This window comes from Protopterus annectens, chromosome 4.part1, assembly GCF_019279795.1.
Source record: "Protopterus annectens isolate FY-2018-M chromosome 4.part1, PAN1.0, whole genome shotgun sequence".
Classification (NCBI taxonomy): domain Eukaryota; kingdom Metazoa; phylum Chordata; order Ceratodontiformes; family Protopteridae; genus Protopterus; species Protopterus annectens.
Window position 1 is genome coordinate 296,378,907 of NC_056734.1, and position 19,115 is coordinate 296,398,021.

Sequence of the window (19,115 nt, forward strand, 5' to 3'; positions counted from 1 at the left end):
GTGTGTGTGTGTGTGTGTGTGTGTGTGTGTGTGTGTGTGTGTGTGTGTGTGTGCGCGTCTCTTTTTCTGTATATATATATCAGCATTTGTGGTACTGAAGCTCCATACCATCTGCAAATGCAGTTCACATCCCCTAGCACTCTGTATCTGAGACAGTCATCCTCTTTAACTCATCCTAGGTACACAGTGGCACTTAGTGGGCATATAAGACATACAATCTCAGGATTCACATCTGTGTTCAAATTTACAGAGTATGCACACGTACGGGCAATTCAGATCATTACCAGTTCACTTAGAGCATGTGTTTGAGGTACAGAAATAATTAAAAACATTTGGAAAAAAGACAGGTAGAATGAGCAAGGTCCACACAGAACACAACCCAGCTGAGAACTAAACTGGAGAATGTGACACTGTGAGTTGGGATCATGACTGTTCAAATATCTGTCATCTGTGTTTGTTGGAAATAATATCAAGTAGGCATACACTGAGCAAATGCATATGAGAAATTAAAGTTGCTTGCGTGCCTGGCAGTAATGGACTTTTTATAACACCTAACTGTAAAACATAGTTAACGCAATATAGTTAACCTATATAACATTATGTTTAGATTCTAAAAGAACAATCTGCAATATAATTTTGTGAACATTCTTTCAAACTTCAAGAAATAAATCCTTCTGTTATTTCTAGAAAAAAATTATTTTATTCTAAGGAAATGATGTATTTATAGACTGCTAGTGTACTAAATGTAAATTGGTATATTGGGGTGTATGAATCCAAACTGCCATATTATACTAGGTTCATAGGTTCAAAGGTAGGTACTAGGCTATCTGCCCGAAGGCATTTATAAGTCTAGCCAGAATGGGTTGGCTTTCGCCACCCCCTTAGATTAGTTCCCTGTGCCTCTGTCCAGCCGAGCCACTGAAGTGATCCCCGGGGTAAACTTTCTGTTTCCCATCCACTTGTCAAGGTTTCTCTTGAAGAGTGCTAGCGAGGAGCTCTGCCTAATGTAGATTGGAATCTTGTTCCAAAGCATGAGAAGTCTCTGTGACAGGAATCTATCCCTCCAGCATGTCCTATTTATTGTTGGGGCGTGGTTTAGATCCCTAGAGCATGTGGCTCGAGGGGATAAGGTTTTCTTTAGGTGGAGCATGTCCATCAATTCTGGGTTGGACATGGCCTTGTATGTCAGGCAGAGATCACCTCTGAGCAGGCGGTATGTAACCGAGTACAGCTGGAGTTTCTTCAGTCGAGCTGCATAGGGCATCTGTTTGAAGTCAGTGATCTTCTTGGTGAGGTACTTCTGTGGCCTTTCCAGCTGTTGCAGGTGTCTTGTAAGGTACATCCCAAATGGGGCATTGTACTCTATGATGGGTCTAACGAATGATGAGTAGAGGGGCACAATGATCTCTTTTGATCTGGATGCAAACCCTTTTGTGATTAGGTGGGCCACATAAGGATTTTCTAACCACTTTGGCAATGTGATTATCGAAGAAGAGATTACTATCTACTTGGGTACCCAGATCCCTTATTATGTTTTCCGTATTTAGGGGACTTTTGTGGGTACTTTGTTATTTCTAAAGGGAATAACTATGCACTTTTTGGCATTTAGCCCGAGGCCATGATTTTTGACACCAGGTATCTGTCTCAGTGAGACCCTTTTGGAGGATGTCTGTGTCAGCCGGTGAGTCAATTATAGCCCCTAGTTTGCAGTCATCTGTGAACTTGGTCAGCCATACTTCTACTGTGCTTGTTTGTACCTCTGAGAAGTATATGCTGAACAGGAGGGGGTCCCAGGACTGAGCCCTGGGGAATGCCACTTGTAACCGGTTTAGAGTCAGACCTAGCTCCCGCAACTCTCACCATGTGAGCTCTGTCCATGAGCCATTTGGCAACCCATCTTGTGACATAGGGGTTTATGTTCAGGCTCGTGAGCTTGTCTATAATACCAGAATGGGGAATGGTGTTGAAGGCCTTTGCGAGGTCTAGGTAGGGTGTGTGTACCACCTTTCCCTCATCTATATCCCTGGTAACTGTCTCAAAGAAGTCCACCAGGTTTAGGAGGCATGATATGCCCTTAACAACGCCGAACTGGGTAGGGTCCAGTGTTTGGAGGTTCCCACTGTCTCTGTTAATGAGTTCTATGATGATGCACTCCATAGCCTTGCAGACCAAGCTAGTCAGGCTTATAGGGCAATAGTTCTCAAGGTCTGCTGTGGCTCCACCTTTGTGGAGTGAAATAACCATTGCTGTGCACCACTCTATGGGTACATAGCCAGTGGAGAGGCTGAGTTTGAACATTGTGTTTAGGTGAGGGGTTAGTTCGTCTTTGAGCTCATGTAGGACGCAGCCTGTGACACTGTCCGGTCCCATTGATGCTGTGTTTTTGGCTTTGGAGAGGGCTATTTTAACCTGAGTGTCTGTGATTTCAGGGGCTCTACATTCTTCTGGTATGGTTATGGGCCCTTTTGGGGGGTGAGGGGGGGGTGAAGTATGCACTGAACCTGTCTGCCAGGATGTTGGCAATATCAGTTGGTTCAGTGTATTTTGTGCCATTCTGCACTAACTCTGAGCAGATCTGAGCATTGCCACTTAGATTCTTGACATAGCTAAAGAATGCCTTGTGGTTATCTTTGGAGTCCTTGGCAAGTTTTCTTTCAAAACTCGCCTTGGACGATTTTATGAGGGACTGTAGTTTCTTGCTGATACTGATTAGGGATGTCTGCCCTTCTTTGGATTTTACTCTTTTCTGTACTAGTTTCCTCCTTCTATTGTATAGCTTGTTTATGCCAGGGGTCCACCAGACTGGTTTCCTTTTTTTAGAGGAGTGAGTCTTGGTTTTGCTTGGGATAGCACGATCCATGCATTCTTGTAGGTGCCCGTAGAATGCATTAGTAAAGGATTTTGCAGCTTGGACAGTGTTATCTTTTAGCATGGAGGCTTTGAAACTTTCCACCTCCATCTTAAGTAACATGAAGTTTGCTTTTGAAAAGGTTTTCACAGTGGTTTCCTTGTCCGAGGGTGGGGGCGGAATGTGGATATCCAAAGTGATTTGTTTATGGTCAGGTCTAACCAGCGAAGGGTTGACCTCCAGTGTGGAACACTGGTCACCCATGTTGATGATGACCAGGTTAAATATGTTGTCACCTCTGGTGGGAGTGTTGACCAGTTGTTCCAGGGCATTTGAGTTTATAAATTCTAGGAAATGTTGGGCAAGGGAGTTAGTACTTGAGTAGTTCTCCCAGTTAATGTTTGGGTAGTTGAAATCACCCAATATCAGGGTGTTTGGTAGGACCTTTATGTTACTCAGTGTTTCCAGAAATGTGGAATGGGGGTCCTGGAACATGGTGGGTGATCTGTAGCAAGCTACAATTTGAATAGCAGTTTTGCCTTTTGTTAGTTGCACGTGGATAATCTCTAAAACATTGTGCTGTGCCAGTAACCTGGAGGTGTGGATATCCTTGATGAATTTGGATACTCCCCCACCTTTTGTATTTCAGTCTGGGCTCTGTGGCCGAAATGTATGGTATGAGTTGTAGCCTGGTAGTGCTGGAGTGCTCTCTGGAGCCTTAAACCAGTTTTCTGTTACTGCACATATATCGATTTTCTCCATACTGAGGAGTGCCTTGAGTGCGTGCATTTTGAGGTTTAGACTTCTGGCATTGAGTAGTATTACCCTCAGATTTTTGTTACTTGTGCTATTTATAGTGGTGGGTTTGTCTTTTGAGCCTTGCCTAAAAAAGTCACTATGGGGGTGGCAAGAACCTTGGCCAGTATTCGAAAGCCTAAGGGTGACAGGTGCAAGCCATCTCTAGCGAAGCAGCGTGACTTGTCGAGCATGTCATCCCAGGCAGACAGACACTGGATCCCCTTTGATTGACACCAGAAACATAGCCAATTGTTGAAATTGATATTTTTTTCTTTATACTGTGGTATCATTCTTGGGGAGGGCAGGATGCTACTCAGGGTCAGGGTCATACCGGCCTGGGCTACGTGATCAGAGAGCTCTTCCGTGTCTCTTTTCATGTAGTCCAGGGATGTATGGCTCAGGTCATTCACACCAACATGAACAATGACAGAGTCATATTTGTATTTGTTCTGGAGTGACCGGAGTGCTTGTGTTATATGGCGGATCCTGGCACCTGACAGGCAGCTAAGAGTAACATTCTCCTTATTCAGCCTAGTAAATGGGACATCATTTTGCCTGACTATAGAGTCACCTATTACTAGTATATTGGGTATGTTATTTTGCCTTGAGGGCTGTGATTGCATGGCACATTGGTTTTGTGAAGTATGTGTTTTATGGTTTGCGTTGGGGGGGGTGGAGGTTACTTGGATGTCTGCTTTGGAGGGCTCTGTTGCTTTTGCAGATTTTTATTTAGAGCCGCCGAGGATGTTTTTGTGTATTTAAGTATGTTTTTTGCCAGTGCTGGCTTAATGGGTCTATGTAAGACTGGTGGTGTGATGCCAGTATTTCCCTTCTGCTTTTGGCTGTCTGATCCTGTTTTGGGTTGAGAGAGCTTAGCCTCCGGTTTGGCTGTATAATTGCATCTCTCACATGTATTAGTGTTTGGTGGTAGGAAGAGAGGGTTGTCTGTGTACATGAGGCTGTTGGAACATTGTCTCAAAATGCCCAGATTCACCAGTTGACTGGAGAGTACACTTGAAACTGCCCTTTGGACATGCCTGGATAGGTACAGTAAACTGTTTTACTGAATGGCTGGTAAGGTCGAATAGAGAGCCTTGTCCTTTTGTAGTGCTAGGGTTTATAAGTGCTTGCTATGAGTTTTGAGCAAGTGCCAGACTGAGAAATGAATGGCTTGAGTGCTTAAGTTGAAAGTTTGTCTAGTTCCAAGGGAAAAATTGGAGAGGAGACTTTATGGAGCCGGGAATAGTTATACCCTAGCTAACCGGCGCTCCCCGGCATGCAAAACTGGGCAAATGCATTTTTTATAGCAGGGAAATGAAAGAGATAGAAATTAGCACAAAATGGACAATAAACTACTACTTTCTGGGCTGAAACCACTCCTCCAGGGACAGATAGGCTGCTTAACCACTCCCCTCTCTCACAGGTGAACAGAGAAACTTCCTTCTATCCAAGTAAGGTATGGGCAAACAGAGAGATTTGTAACACAGCCATGAATTCAGTACTAACCTGAAAACTGGACTATACTAGCTTAGAAAGGCGGGAATCAAGTATATATATATTTTTTCAGAAAATAAAGCAGATACAATCAAAAAAAACACTTTAAATGCGCATAAAAAGATGCTTATTGTTATATATCTCAGTTCAGACTTGTAGTCAATCCCCCTAGTAATAAAGTAGGAAGAAACACAAATACAGTAAAAGCAGATGAATAAAGTGCAATTATATATATATATATATATATATATATATATATATATATATATATATATATATATATATATAAACAATAGAAAACAAACAATCTGATTTAAACTAGGGTTGCCACCTTTTCAAATGGCCAAAGTGGGACATTTTTGGTACAAACATCAGATTTTACAGGCCGACACATACCCACGGTCAGTACAAAGGATAGAACTTAACTTTTGTGCCTAAATAAAAGCTTATTCTTGTAACATTTTAGTTACTTATTCTGTTTCTTATAACATTTAGGTATTGCAGATACAGAATAACTGTTTTATGCAACTATTACATAAAATATAGGAAATAATTTTGTCCTACAATCTCAGGACATTTGCCATTTTTAAATTTTTTTGTCAGGACACAACTGCCCAAAGAGGCACTGTCCCTTGCAAAGTGGGACAGGTGATAACCCTAGATTTAAACAAGTTACCCAATTAACCAGAAAAACACTCAAAACTGAGCCCTGTTCCAGCAGTCTTCAATCAGACAAGTTTTAACTGCACACTCCACTACTAGGGTGCAGGGGAAACTTCTCCAAAAAAGATGGCCTGGATCAGTGCTCAAGTTATACAAACAAAGCTAGATTCAGCAGGCCTGAATCTGGTCCTATGCTACAGCAACAAGGTGCACCAATTTCAGAAAGAAGCAGTTCGAATAAGCAGGTACAATAAGCCTGTGACCAGAAATTCCCAGCTCAGAAGGGCAGAATCTAGCCTCTCCTCCCACAAGAGTGCAGACTACAAACCTTCTTAATGTAGAATAACTGACCTGAAGCCCATGTGCTTAAACCAGAACTAATACACTTTTAGAATAGCAGACACTGAGCTTTCAATCAGCAATTCCCAGCTTAGAAGGATGTAAGCTACCTGTCCTGCCACAACAGTGCAGACCACAAACTTTAATGTAAAACAACCGGTATGAAGCCCAAGAACTTAAACCAAAAAACGTAGAATAACAGTTACAATTTAATCAGGCTACTACCAAGCAGTAATACGTGCAGTAGAATAAATAAAACTGAGTACTTTTAAGAAGAGGCAAAAGCAAAATAAAGTAGGAAGAAACACAAATACAGTAAAAGCAGATTTTTTTTTTTTTTTTTTTTTTTTTTTTAGTAAAGTGCAAGGAGAGAGGAAGGAAGAACCTAAGTGGGTTGGCCTTCTGAAATTTTTTCTCTGTATTATGTAGAGTGAACATTAGACTCAGAATGTGATCTCACTGTATTCGGTTAAGTGAGCAAATGAGATGGACTCAGGAGGAGTGTTCAAATACAGACTTACAGGAGGGGCGGGCAATTCCAGAGCCACCAACACTAAAACCAAAACAAGAACAGGGTGGGTGGGGACAAAGAAGAAGAAGAATAAGTACAGTTGTACAGATTACAGAGATATTAAATCAAAATGCAGACAAAAAATGAGAATAAACACTTATCTTTTCTCAATATTATAGCTGGCAGTAGATCAATCTCTCTGCAGCAGCCTGAGCAACAGATGATAGTAAAATGTTATGACAGGCAGGTGAAGCAGCTCAATTTAAGGAAGTGTTAATGTGTTTTTTTTTTTCTTTTGGTCAATGATACATGCAGCTAAATGAGGTTTGGAACAGACCATTTTGTCCTGGGACATCTTCAAGTGGGGCTAGATACATAGATAAGCAGAATAAGGGGAGGATAGGGTTAAATGGGATGAAGGGTTGTTTAGGAGGAAATGAGGTAAGGGTAGAGAGGGGCTTAGAGGGTTTTGTCAAGTGTAATTCAGGTAGGAGTCATATTTTGTCCTGAGCTTGCTGTAGCAAGTACTATGTCTGTGACGACCTGTAGGTATTTCAGTTTACAGGTAGGCCTCGGGTAATAGTGGGAGGATTGGTGGAACTCGGTTGCAGTAGTCAAGGTTTGGTTATGTTTAACAGTGGCTCTGGGAGAGCCGCGTGTGGTTTTTGGTTGCTGATTTGGGGTCTTCAAGGTTTGAGATTTGCATGTAAGGGCAGAGGTGCAGGCTTGAGAGCCACGAGATGCTCAGAATAATGTGTTTAGTATGCTTCTGAAAGAGAAAGATCAGGCAGAGCTGTTCATTTTCACATCCGTTCTTAGGCACAGGTATCATGAGCTGCTATCTGCAGTGAGCAGTCAGGTCTCTAGGTGATTCATTCACTTTTCCCTTTATTGGGGGATAATTTTCTTTCAGTATGTTTTGGTGTGGTGGGTAGAGCGGCCTTTCGCAGGCTGAGTAGCCCTTCTGTAGCTGTATCACTTTTGGTCTGTTTTCATAAATTAGTTTCTTTTTTTTTTTTTTAACACTTTAATAGCAAATCATTGGAAATGAAGTTAGAAAATAGCAACCAATATTTGCTTGCGGGCTTAATACCAGTCAGAAAACTCATGCTAATGGAAAACAATCAGTAGGATCAATATAGTTTAGTTGCTCCTAGTTTGGGTCCTTTGGCGCACTTTTATGGATGGTGTTGTGGTGAGTGCCTTGCTATTTCAGCTAGTGAGGTTAATCTGCATGTGCTTGTTTTGGGGTCGCGCGTCTGTACGATTTAGTTATTTGACACAGGGATGCTGCCAAGGCTGTTTTTGACACAATTCCGCAAGTTGCTGCTGTGGATGGATTTTCTTGTGCTCTGGGTGAAGCAGAGAAATGACTGCCTCTGCGCCTGCTCAGAGCATTGCGTCCATGCATTCTCGTTCATTTGCTGTGGGTAGACGGTTTTCAATGCAGTTCTAAAGGAGTTGGTGGGGTCAGATTACATTACATAAAAAAAAAAGCTATATAGGGCTCGTGAAAAGCGTTGGTATCCATCTCTTTCAATGGGGACTTTGCAAGCCTGAGGCCAGGAGTCTCGGTGGTGCTATAGTTGAGGAAATCTGGAGTTCTTCCTTCAGAGGAATTCAGGAGGAGAGAGTTTTTCCTCGAGGAGCCCATCGGTTCATTGTGGCTGTAAGAAGGCTTGTTGTAGAGATCACATGAAATCCGTGCAATGGGAAGGCCTGCAACTTTGAGGTAATTCGGAGGTGGCTGACCATATTTTAATGTGCTATTTTTGCTGTTTTCATATTTACTGGACTAGGCATTACACATAAATTAAGGAGTAAGGGCTTTGTCCTGGGCCCTTACTTGTTTAGATTGCATCTTTCAGTCCTAGCCTTTTTATCTACGGTGTTCTACAGTTTATATGCAGATGACCCAAAATTGGGTAAACTGATTACATGTGCAACAAATAAGGCATGTCTGGAAAATAAATTGACTAAATTGACTAGTTGGGCACAGGAGAACAACATGCTGATAAATATCTCAATAACTAAGCATTTGCAATTTGGTAGGCATAAAATGAAGGTGAATATTTAATACAGCATGCAGTAATTGAAACTGTAGACTCATTTGAGGACCTGGGTATATGGGTAGATTTTGCAATGAGTTTTTCTAATCATATCATCCAATTGATTAATGATAGTTATAGAACTATAGTTTGTATAAAAAGATTTATAAAGTCTAGGAAATCAAAAATAATGATGTCATTGTTGTTAGTTACATTAGACCGAACTTGAGTATGGAATAATAATATGGAAACCCTATAAGAAGACAAGCATAATTAAACTGGAAAGAGTACAATGGAAATAGACAAAGGGTATCCATGGATGTAAAAATGTAAGTTATTATGAAAGACCAAAATATCTTAATATAGTTCCCAGATTGTACAGCTACTTTATGCAGGCGGTAAGGTGTGGCCGTAGTGTTTGGTTTGCTGTGTACACACAGGGTAGTGGGTTTGCTTCCTATCTTTAATTTGTATTGTGCCTAACCCTATTGGTAGAATGGTGGGGATTTGAAGGGCATTTGTGTTGCAGCTTGTCTGACCAAATGTGCACGGAGATGTAAATCATATTTCGGGGCTGAGCATCTGACTAGTAGATCCTTAATAAGGTGATGAGATTAATGCCTAGAAATTCTGAAATTTTCGTGACAGCAAGGTGCTTAATTTTTTTTCTTTGCAGGTGTGAAGAGCAGAGTGGACATCAGTTAGTGATCTGAAGGAAGTGGGTCAGAGGTTGAAGTGCAGGTACCGGTGGCTGTCTCCACTGACAGAATGGTGCACAAAGGTGTTTAAGTGGGGTTGCGTGAAGTAAGTAACAGTCACTGGCCTGCTGGAAGTTGTTTGTTGCTTTTGATGGGTGGGATGTTCTGGTTGTTGGAGTGGTGCACAATGAGGTCACAGGGAATCTTCTTTTTCTCATGGTTCTTTAAGGTATGTTGTATTTGGTGTGATTTGGTTAATATGTCGGCAAGTGAAGAAGGTGTATTTTAGGGCTGGGTTAAGTAGGGTTGGGGAATTTTATGAGGGGTCTGGGGTTCTCGCAGGTAGGGTGTATGCATATCTATCCTAGGCATGAAAGTTACTAGGCTAATGGTTTTAGGCCCTTAAGTCGGTTATCTATAAACGTTTCAGTGTAATTATATTTGAAGATGGGGATGCTGCAAGGGAGGCTGGGGTTGAGGTGTGGTAAACACCATGGTAACAAGCTTACTTTATTCTGTACTTGGGGTGGTTTCTAGGCTAATGGTTCTAAGTTTTTTTTTTATAACCTAGCCATGTTCAGGTAAGTGAGATTCCATAATTCAGAGTGCAGAGCATGTTGCTCGTAGTTAAGATGTACATGGGTGGATGATGTCCCTGTCCAGAGGGTACATAGGTGGAGCCATAAGGGGAATTCTTTATCTCTGTTTTTTGTAATCAGCTGTATAGCAGGAGTGTGGATAGTTTTAATTTTCTTTGTCTAATTACTAATTTTGTTGAGAACTCCTTTGTTGGTAGAAGAGTGATAACGTTGTTAATAGAATAAGACTTTTTAATGCAATGTTTTGTTTTATTTTGCATGGGTAACTGTTGTACCATTACTTTGTGAGGTGGGAGGTAATTTTATGGGGATCTTTGTTAGGACATCTTAATTCTTCAGGGGTGTTTTTGCATCTCGTAGTGTCTGCATTTTATGCAGTGGATGAAGGAAATATGCCCTTGGTGGTACATAATGGTAATTAAGTAATTGGATTATGTGTGTGTGGAGTACTTACAGTCTTTTCTTTTACAGATCACCCTGCATGCAGATGGGGGTCATGCAGAGTTGGTATTACTTGGGGACTGAAGGAATCTCAAGAGGTGAGAGAAGAAGCTGAGGCGGGTTTTGGCTGATGAAACAGCAAGAAAGGAGGTTGCGGGTTAGCAGCAGTGTAACTGAGTTTGGAGTTGTTGGTTTGTTGTGTTTTTTCTTCCCTGCAGTCACATGGGGAGCATTAGGGTTGAATTGTAAACTGTTTTATGCACATCAGTGATCTTCTTTGGAATGGATCAGATAGTGTTGCAGACATTAGGGGTAGGGGATTAGTGGGTTGCACTATGTGAGTTAGGTTCGTGACCTAGATGGGGGGGGTTTGATAGGAGGATTTAACTTTGAGTTATGGCATTCTCAGGAGAGACTGAGTTGGGTTTATTCACTACATTCTGGATGGTAACAGCATGTCATGGGCTTTGTGTGACCTGGTGGCATCTGGCATTCTTTAGTTTGTCAGTATATTGTGTTTAGTTAGTTTTGCCTGGCTTGATTTATTGTTGGTGGTGTATTTGGGTTCATACTGCTACTGGCCATGATGATGGTTAAGTGTGTTGTTGTTTATAATGGGTAGTTGGTGGGATGGCAACATGTTACTAAATGGAATTTAAAAAGAGATTTAAGAGAGGTATTACATTCACTGGACACAAAAAAAGAAATTACTTTTATTGGGTGGTTAAATAGGGTTACAATGTGGCATGGTGGTATGCATTTGCCTCGGCATGGTTTAGTCGGCAGTGGGCTTAGTATGGGTGGTCCAGTGGATGATAGTGATCTTGGACTCATTGAGAGGCATCATTGGTTGGGTGGTATGGATTAGTTAGATCAAGTGCAGTAGTCATGATAGGTTATGAGGTTATAGTTTATTACCTTAGCATAGGAGAGGGGTCAGTGGTTTGTTTTCAGCTGCTAGGAAATTGGCTGTTTTTCGTTAATTATGTATAGGGTTAGGAGGTAATGACTTTGATACAGCTTGGTTAGGGAGGATGGGTACACCGAATGATGTTTGGCCTAGTGCCTTACTGGTGGTTAGATTGCTGGAAGTTTGGTCAGAGAGATGGGGAACAGCCTGGTCAGGCTGGTGGGCAGAAAAGAGGGGCAGGCTTTCCCTCTTCTGTTCCCCCTCTGGTCTTGGATGTGCAATTCAATAAGTTGGGAAGGAAAGTGAGCGGTTGCTCTAGATAAGTTAATAAGTGAGCAGAACTGCTTATTTGGATGGTGGTGTAATTCAGTAAATTGAAGGTGAGTGGGAACGCTGCCTTGTTAGTGCAAAGATAAGTGAGCAAGTGGGGGATGCTGCTTATCAAGGGTGATTGGTTATGCTGCCCTTATGGTTATTTTATGTTTTCTTGCATGGATGTTATTATCACCTGTGTCATGTTTTGGTTGAAATGTATAATTATTGGTTAACAATCATGTTTATGGAAGTTTAATAAAGGTTGTCAAATGTCATTTGGTGTTGTGTTTATTGAAGTGGACCAGGACAAAATAGAATGTGATAGAGTATACTGTTATTTTTAATTACTTGTTCTTCTTAACAAATGGAGGTGAGAGGGTATAACTCAGAGAACTTACAAACAATGATGTAATGAGTGAGCCAAATGTAAACTAAATCTAGAGAAGAATTTATCCATTTTCCATTTATCCATTGGTGGGTTTGGTGTGGACCATCCCTGGCAAAGGAGTTAGGATTGCCTAATATTTCCTTCAAGCCTGATATATATTGTAGACCCTGAAAATGATATAAAAATCTAAGCCAATTCCTGAAATCAATAACATTTTCTTTGTTTTCTGGCATTATTCTTGATCATGGTAGAATGTTGCTCAAGGCTAGGTTCATGCTGCTTCAGGCACATATTCTGAGAGCTCCATCATGTCTCTTTTCATATAGTCCACAAAGATGCACCTCAAGTCATTTATACTAATGTGCACTATGACTGTGTTATATGTGTGCTTAATGTGCAAGGACTTGAGTTCATAAGTGATGTGGCAAATCCTGGCACCTTTTAGGCAACTGAGCATGACCATCTCCTTGGACAGCCTGGCGAGTGATGAATCAATGTGGAAATTCACATTATGGGCATTTACAATGAGTCAGTGTCATGAGTAGATAACATATAGCAATTTCAGACTTAGTGAATACTTCCTATAAGTGCATTAAATTCTTGTACTTCCAAGGATCAAAGTTAGGTCCTTGAACATACAATGGGAACCCATTTTCTCCATTCCAGTGGTATGTCTTTACTATTCTTAGTTCTAACATGCTCAGTTGTGATGAACAAATGGAACATAAAGATTTTTCTCTAGTGTGCAATGACCAACTATCTTCTAATGGGAATTGAGCCCTTTGGTAATGGAGCACTTTTAATGTATTTAGACTTCCTTGGATCAAGACAGATGGCTTAATTAGAAAAAGTCAACTCAAAGCAGTCCTTTTTGTCTTTATTAAATGCATACATCTTGCTCTCTTCAATGTAATTACATTTTCCTTTAACTTCTGAGTTGTTATGTATGACTTGGGTTTTGTATGTGACCTTCCAAAACAAAAGAGAGAAGAAGAGAGAAAAGAAATGACAATACTGACGTTAAGCATTGTTTCTAACAGTTATTGTATTTACCGTATTATTAATTGAAATATTTCTGATGATATAGTTACACCAAACGTTAATCATTTGCATATTGTTATACCCAAAGAGTGGTAAAAGATGTACTTTACCTTCTGTCAATATTAGTAAATATTTGTCTTCAATCCAGTCTAAGATTATATGATCTACAGTAAATGTTAAGCATTATCTATGGCAGATGTTATGGATTTTGCTCTGGAAATGAAATTGTTTACTTTCTCTTTCACAGGAGATATGCTGACGTCTTCAGTTTTCATTCACTTAGGAGGAATAGCTATTGGACATATGAAGGGTTGTTGGTGAATTGGTTTCCTCTAGCATGCCTGCTTCTTTGCATTTTTTGTGCAATTTTACCATACTAATTCTTCAGTGAAACAGTACTCTTCTGTGTGGTTAACACACAGGAATTAACATATGTATAAATATAAGTTGCAGGTTTTTGTCCTTGACAATACATAGGTAAGTACTAGTCTAGCTGCCCTTGTAGGTCATTTAGGCCAAGCCAATTTCCCTTCAAAGGTGAGAATAGATCCCTATACCTTGTGTTTGTGAAATAAATACCTAAACCATTATGCCAACCCTTAATGCCAATGCAATGTAAATTGGATTCATGGTAATTAATTTATTCCCAAAATGTTGTACCACATAACATTGCTCGTACAATGTCAAACTCTCAAAATATAAAAATGTAATTTTGTTGTAGTCAAAATCTTCAGTGCTCCACATCTTACTACTCTATACAACTAACTCCAAGATCACTCAATCATGTAGGTGAGCAAACAAATGTCTAGCCTAAGCTCAGCAATTTTGGAATGACTGCAACCACAGAATGAGAAAAAAACAAGAATCAGTTAAATCACAGTGATAATCTGCATTGTCACCTTAGGTTGTCTGAAAACATTACAATGTTCTCTTAGTAAAAGACTGCAGCTGATTTTTGTCTAAAACTGTTAGATAGTGAATTAACACTTTACTGTCACATTTTCTCTCAGGATTTGTGTAACTTAATAATTTTGCAATCTTCCATTTTTTACTACATGCAGTTTAGTGTTGGTTTTCTTGTTGGTGAAATGACTGTCAAATTTTCATTGGTTAGAAATGGAAACCATAATAAACAGTAAAGCAAGAAAGGAAGACATTATTCCAAAATAAATATTCATTCTTTATTGTGAGAGACTATCACACAAAAGCAAACATCTGCAAACCAGTTTTGCCTATTGGCACATTCATTGATCAATAAAACAGTAAAACAAAACATACAAAAAAAAAAAATAATCTTTTTATGAAGGGATAAAAATTCATATAACTGGCTAAACTATATAATCTTCAGCATTTGGATATATATATATATATATATATATATATATATATATATAAAATAAAAAGAAAGACTTCCACTAAGATGACTACTGCCAAAAGAGCATAAAAATAACACAAAATCAGAGAAGAATACTCAGGCAGTATAAGCAGACCGTCACTTCAGGAACTAAGGCAAAATGGCACAGTCTCTTGTTAAAACATTTTATTATAATTCAGGTAAGCGCTTTCACAAATATATAATTTGCTTCATCAGACCATCTCTCCAAACAAGCCAAAGCATTATTAAAATATCTAATCACACGCTAAAACTATTTGAAACAGCCTTTCAAAAACATTCATGAACATGATGCCATTAAATTTATATTTTCTTAAAGTAGCATGTATTGCATTTGTAATAGCAGCATGAAACTAGAAAAAAATAATATAAATATTTCCTTAAAACAACATATATATCATTCATAATAACAAAAAATTAAAAATATTATCAAAAACATCTTATTCGTTTCATAGTCTCATTCGTGCTGCTATTATGAATGCAACACATGCTGCTTTAAGAAAATATAAATTTAATGACATCATGTTCATGAATGTTTTTGATAGGCTGTTTCAGTTTGTTTTATGGTGTGATTAGATATTTAAATTATGCTTTGGCTTGTTTGTAGAGATGGTCTGATGAAGCAAATTTTATATTTGTGAAAGTGCTTACCTATATTATAATAAAATGTTTTAACAAGAGACTGTGCTATTTTGGCTAGGTCCCTGAAGTGACTGTCTGCCTTATACTGCCTGAGTATTCTTCCCTGATTTGTGGATATATATATATATATATATATATATATATATATATATATATATATATATATATATATATACACACACACACATATATATATATATATATATATATATATATATATAGATATATATAGATATATATACACATACACACATATATTTATAGATGTGTATGTTACAAAGACATGCGTCTGCAGCAGTTCTCCTCTGGGCTTTCATTGAAAATTGGCTTTGTTCCAAGTCGGACTTTCACTGTTGACAAATGTTAAATAAAAATAAAATTTATATATATATATATGTGTGTGTGTGTGTGTGTGTGTGTATATATATATATATATATATATATATATATATATATATGTGTGTGTGTGTGTGTGTGTGTGTGTGTGTGTGTGTGTGTGTAGAGAGAGAGAGAGAGAGTTCTTTAAACCCAGAGAGGACTTTTGCTATGCATGTATGATGCCTATTTCTATTTATATAATTAGTATATATTTCTTAGAGACGTTGTTGTTCCTGGTGGTTTTCCTTAAACCTCAGTTAAATTTCGGTATAGTAAAGAAAGCAAAAGAAGACCCTCTTTATACACTTAAAAATATTCCACAGTAGATCCTGTGTGTAAAAGGATTTAAGTTAGACAAATATCACCAATAGCCATATGGTCAGAAAAGGTTGGTCTTTATTTCTTCTTCTGCAAGGGAGATGAGCTTGGTGAAGTGAACTGGCTATACTCTTAAGTTGTAGATGAGGGTTGTTTACCATATTTAAAAAATGCACCTTTTCTGCATTCAGTTTAAGCCCTTTTTTTCTGTATACCATTGTTTTGTAATGACTAGTTCTTGCTACCATCCAAGGAGAATTGTTTAGTGTTTTATAATCCTCTGAACTTCAATTTGCTAGCGACATTAATTTGAAAAATGGACTGCTGTTTATATCAGTGAGTGTTGGCTGGATTGCAAATACTAGAGACACCATATCTGAATATGAAGAAAGAAGCATTGTCATTGCTCATGATTGACTCCTTATCACAAATATAGCAGTCCTTATAAAATGTGATGTGATGATAAATCCAACTGACATGACAGCATTTAAGCTGAATCTCCCTTAAAATAATATAAAGTTATTCTGTCTTAAAATTTACTTTCAGCTTAAAACATTTGCTCACGTTGGGCATAAATTATAAGTAGCACCCAATATTAAGAACTTGAGCATGCAATCTACTAAAATTGTTGCTTAAAGGATGAGGTTGACCACAGTCAAGGAGCACCAGCAAATTTTGGATCTTCATAATGCAAGGAACTGTTAGACTGAAGAAAGCGGATGCACTATTGCAGCTTCACTACTGGTAGTGAGGTTAACACTTGTTCATCTGTTACTTAAGAGCAACTTGCCAGAAATTATCAAGAACATTATTTTGATAAGTGTGCAGAAGTGGCCTTAGGTTGACTGGTGCCCTAGGCAAAAGGGCTCCACAGTGCCTGCCCGCACAGCACCTGGTGCCCCCATCCTGGTTTACCTACACCCAATAAATACTGGAAAAGCTCCACTGCTACAACGGCACCCTAGGTGGCCGCCTAGTTGGCCTATGCCAAAGGCCAGCTATGTAAGTGTGCTATAACTTCACCTCCCTCTAAGAGAACATGTATGTCGCATCCTTTACAATCTGAAATAGGTATCCCTGGGAAAGAAAGTATATCCAATATGTAATATGTGTGTGTACAGAACTTTTATTTCATTCTGTTTTAAGGGTTAAATTGCTACCAAGCTGTAGGCACTTTCAAAAAAAAAACACATCTGACACTTCTGGATAACGTGAAAGGTTACACATTTGTAGTAATATCAAATTCCTATTGTTCTATTTACGTCTGCTTCTGTCTCTAGCAGATTATTTATGTTAAGCAATACATATGTAAATAAATAGACAGATATGCAGTCAGAGAAGGGTTGCTAATCTTAAACCTTATTTTAACTATATAGCTTGTTATTATATTTCTTGTTTATTACCATGAAGAAGTAAGAATCAATCCCCTGGCATATGTAATACAGCTATATTCTACTGTAAATGGATGAGCACAAAGAACAGACCATTTAGCCTCATTAATTTAATAACTTTATTGTAGGTTTAAATAATGAGAGCCAGAAAGGTCTAATAATTTCTTTACTAAGCTACAGGTCAAGTAAATTATTTTGCTGCCTGTTAAAATCCATTCAATTTGTGCTCAGTAAAATAGGTTTGTCTAAAGTTTACAATGATATGTTCATACCCAAAGAGTAGACTAGAATTATCTATACAGTCACAATAGATCCTAACAAACATCAGGCTTGTTTCAGATCTATGCTTTATCAAAAAGTCGGCCATTAACCAAACTGACTTTTTTGGAACTTATTTAGTCTGTGTTACAAATTAAAGTAAATATTAACTGACTAATATAGAGAGAATGTTACAAGAGCACCTAGCAGCCATGCATCACATGCGACATAAAGGATGCTGAAGCAGACATCAGTGATCTCATTTTCGAATTTTGCCACAGGCATTTTTTTCTTTTCTTTTCTTTTTCTTTCATTCTTTTTTTCTTTTTTTTTTTTCTATTTTTGTCACACTTACCATACAGAGTAAAGTAGAACTTAGTAACATTGTTAGATAAATCATTTAACATTGACAAAACAGAGAAAACTCAGTGAAACACAACACTGAGCAGTAAATAAGAAAATAACAAACCATGCAACAAACAATCAGTAACAAATGCATACAAATGTATCGAACATAACTGTATGATAGATACCACTTAACACATTTCACGTTGCATGATTCACAACTTAACAATATATATCCTGGCAGATATGGTAGAGGAAGAAGGGGTGGTGGTGAATTGACAGTGTATCATCTTCCAAACACAACAAAAGAGGAGTATGATCAACTGGAAGGCTACATAAATGAGAGAGGGAGGAGGAAGAAAGTAATATTCATTGGAAATTTGAAGCTGCTAACCACAGACTGGGATATTATGACTTTCTGGAAAATAAGGATTCAAAGTTGTTTGAGGACTAGAGCATGAAGGATTCAGTCAAATGGTATAACATTTACAAAATAAATATTGAACATATAAAGAAGAAAATGAATAGAAACATACATATCAGATACTTTAGGAAGAGAAACCATTTGCTTTCTAAAATCTAAAATCGCACCAGAAGGATCTTCTATGCCTTGTGAATGCAATACAATTATCACCATTTGTACTGTTTATATATGACCTGTACAGTATCCCCTAATAACTTCTCTACATTCAGAAGTTACTTCAAAACCAATTACATACTATGCACCAGTCTTATTAATAATTAAAATGCTGATTCACAGCAAACCTTGAACCTATGGGTGTTGCCCTCCACTCTGAATTATGCTTCCTCTTAGGTTGACATGATGAGGCATCTGTAACAGTCTAAACCCAAATGGTGGAAATCATACATCAAGAAACTCTATAAGAAAAAGAAAAGTCTTCTGAAGTTCTGTAAAATAAGTAAATGTTACAATAGCAAAAGGGCTTTAAACTGGTAAGTACATCCTACTAACTTGTCAGCAGGAAATGCAGGGTTATGGACTGTGATTACAAATAATTTAGAAAGAAAAGCATAAGACGTTCATCAGTTATTCTAGCTTAGGAGTAACCAGTAAATCTGTACTGAGCTTATCTCTAATGATACACCTTTCTGCATCCCAAAGAACATCTGTAATATTCTTGCAGACAAATTTTCTTCCAAATTCAGTCCACTTCCATTGCCCTTCAGACATCCAATCCTGAAATCACTTAGGAACAAGTTTTTTTTTTAATTATCAAGATTAAAAATATCAGTCTCACAGGTTCTGACAATATCTGCTGATGCCTGCTGGGTAAAG